Below are 3,196 nucleotides of genomic sequence, written 5' to 3'. Positions count from 1 at the left end.
TTTTTGCAGTAGAACTCTAAGGAAACACAGCAGAGTGAGCCCTGAGATGCAGTGTAACCATAGTAGATGATTATATTTTTCCCCCTTTTTTTGGTAAGGACATTATTCAGATGACCTTGTTGCTGCTGCGTTTAAGAAGAGCGCGATGGTGTCTTGGGAAATACAGCTTTCTTTCCGCTAGAATAGCTGGCTTGGTACAAAATCTCCCAGTGCTCTACTCAACAATAGAGACCCCGTGCCTCCAAATTTTTAAAAAAGGACAATAAGATGTGCAGCATCTGGTTGCAGAGCTTTGTGCTGCAACAAACTTGTAATGTAAGAAAAGTTCTTATTGATTTGTAGTGCTATTAGAGTTTGTTTGCCCTCCCACCACTCTGCTTCAGTGCTTCTGACAAGCAATTGGCTCTCTGAATGAGCAAGACAAATCCAATACAGGATCGAGCATCACTGTAAGGCTTGGGCAAAATTCAAGTTCCTGTGTCTGAAATTGCAAGTCTGCAAGCTACCTACTTCTGGGGTCACCTAAATGCTTTGGTTTAACAGCATAGCTCAAGTGAATGGAGAAAAATGTGCCAGTACTGGAAGCAGAGTCCAGGATCCAGGGCTTCTACTTTTCCAGGGGTAGTTATCAACTCTCTTGTTATCTCCACTACCCAGCAGCATGAGGTCGTTCTGCCTGTCATTAAAGACCAGGGTGCTCAGCAGGGGTGGATGATGAGGGCATCTGTGTCTCTGCTTTGCTGGTTGAATCACCTACAAAACTTCCGTGCAATCAAAAGGAAAGCTCCAGAACCATCAACGACATTTTTAAAGCCAAAGGACTGATCAGAGCCCATGTTTTGAAAGAAAGGCTGTGGATGCATGGTTCAGAGGGGGTCCTGGGTGGGACCTTCCCACAGAAGTGAGCTGGGAGTAGGGCGTTTGGTGGGTGTCTGACCCACATCTGCTGATGGCTAGCTAGAAGAGAGTGCTGATTTCAGATTCTCTGTGCTCCAAACATGGGATGTTTCATACTAGTTTGGAGGTGCTGTGTAAGTGTAGGAGTTGTAGCACCAAAGTCCTTTGCTAGACCTGCTCAGAAAATTAATATTTTTCTTGCATTTTTTCTGTCCAAGAAATTCTTCCTCATTTCATGCTTTCTAACTGTACTTTTTAAAAAATCTGAAAAATACTACCTATATGTCAGTGAAGGACAAATGCAAGTTGTAGCATCACCTGTAATTATTTGCTTATTTTGCTTGAAAAGCCATTTTTAGCCAGTTTTGCACGTTTTACAAATGCCCTCCATGCCAAATCATCCATGGAACATACAAATTATCTCAATTGTTAAATTCATTAACCTAACAAACTGCGGACTAAAAGCCACATTTAAAGCATGCGTCCTAAATAGTATTCTCATTATGTGGAATCAGATTAGTCCCTAATCAAATTTGACTTGGAGCTTGGAGGAAAAGGTAATGGAGTATGACCCCTGATGTAAAATAAGGATAGGTGAAGTAAGTATCTAGTACCACAATACCTCCATTTTGTGCTGTGCCAAATAATTCCATCTTTTCTGAGCATTTTCATCATTTTGTAAACAGATTTGTACTTGTTCGGCTCCGTACCTCAGCTTCACACACGCACATGACATCTGCTAAGATATTTACAGATATTCTTCCCAGCAGTCTAATGTTTTTGCACATTCATGTCACCGATGTAACTTTAATAGCATGGACCAATAATAATTATCACGTCTATTATTGTTGTGCCAACAGACTGTGCATTGATGGGCCACTGTGGTTTAAGACAAAGTATAGACAGAACAGGAGAAAGTGTCTGCTCCAGAAAGTTTGCTGTATAAATAGAAAAGGCAGGAAGGGATAGAACATACAAAGAGAAGGGGAGGGGAAAAGCTTAAATGAAGACAAATATCACAGTCAGTTCCTTCCATCCCAGAAAACTGTTGATACCAGGGCAGAGACGCACAATAGAAAGAAAAAGAAGGACTGAAAAAGACTGACTAGTCATATTATGCATTTGGATAGTGAATTTTCTCTAGGGATTTCCAAGCCTTTCTAGAAGACGTTCCTTAAGAAATATTTAGGAAAATTTACTGCCCCAATGAGTAGTACTTGACCAGCTTGACTTTGCTGGTTTGAGTCCTTTTCCCTGTTTGCTGAGTAGCTGGGGCTCCAATGTGAGTTGCTCACCACCAGCACCAGCCTGGTTGAAGGGCATTCCACAACAGCAGTAGAGGTGTGTGTTCACCCACTTGCTCCAAACTGGGCTCAGTAACCCGGCTCTGGTGTATGGTGGGGCCATGCTTACCTGCCCATTTTCCTTCCAGTTGAAACAAGAGCATTCAAGAGGGCAGCAAATAGCATCCACTGTGAAGTGGTATACACCAAACCCAGGAGGTGGGATGATGCAGTCTCAAGTCCCCTAGTTAACCCACTGAGATGTTCTGTTTGTTTTATGCAGGAATATACCATATGTATTAAAAAGAAACAAATAAAACTCAACACCTATCCTATTGCTATTGTAAAATACCTACATACAAAAGACCAGCTCATGTTGGGGTTTTCTATTATTTAGTCCTTCCTTTTTGAAAAACTGTTTTTTTTCTTTTTCAAAGGATATGTTCGTACAGCATCCTTTGAAACTGTCCTATTTCATGCTCTGCCATAGCTAATTCTTTTGTTTGCCAACAACCCCTTGGCTAATTAAAGCTGTGGCTGTTCATGTGATAAATTAATATGCTATTCCAAAGTTGATTTAGCTGTTTAGCTGTGTATCAGTAGTAAGAAGGAGGAATGGACTGCATCTACAAAGAAAAAAACAGGAAGAGTTAATAAATTTGAAAGAAATTCCATCCTTCTAATATTCAGAAACTCCAAAGAACGACTGCCAGCCCTTCGGAAAGCAAGAGACAAATACTTTTAAAAGCGTGGTCAAGGACATGAGGTGAGGTTACCACAAAGCAATTTAGCAGATAAGAGTGTGTGTGTGTGTGTGTGTGATGGTGCTGAGGTCATTGCAAGCCTGCTCATGTGCTGTTACCAGGCTGATTTGTGATAGAGTTTTAGATAGCTAATATTTGTTGCTGTCTGTTTGCAGCATTTAATGTTCTATCAATGTCCTATGCATGTTGTCCTGCAGCAGGGTAATATATAGCTCCTTATTCCACCTACTTGCTACAGTCACCTTAACTGAC

Source organism: Apaloderma vittatum, unplaced genomic scaffold (assembly GCF_000703405.1).
Source record: "Apaloderma vittatum isolate BGI_N311 unplaced genomic scaffold, ASM70340v1 scaffold9811, whole genome shotgun sequence".
Lineage (NCBI taxonomy): Eukaryota > Metazoa > Chordata > Aves > Trogoniformes > Trogonidae > Apaloderma > Apaloderma vittatum.
This window is presented reverse-complemented; position numbering follows the sequence as displayed.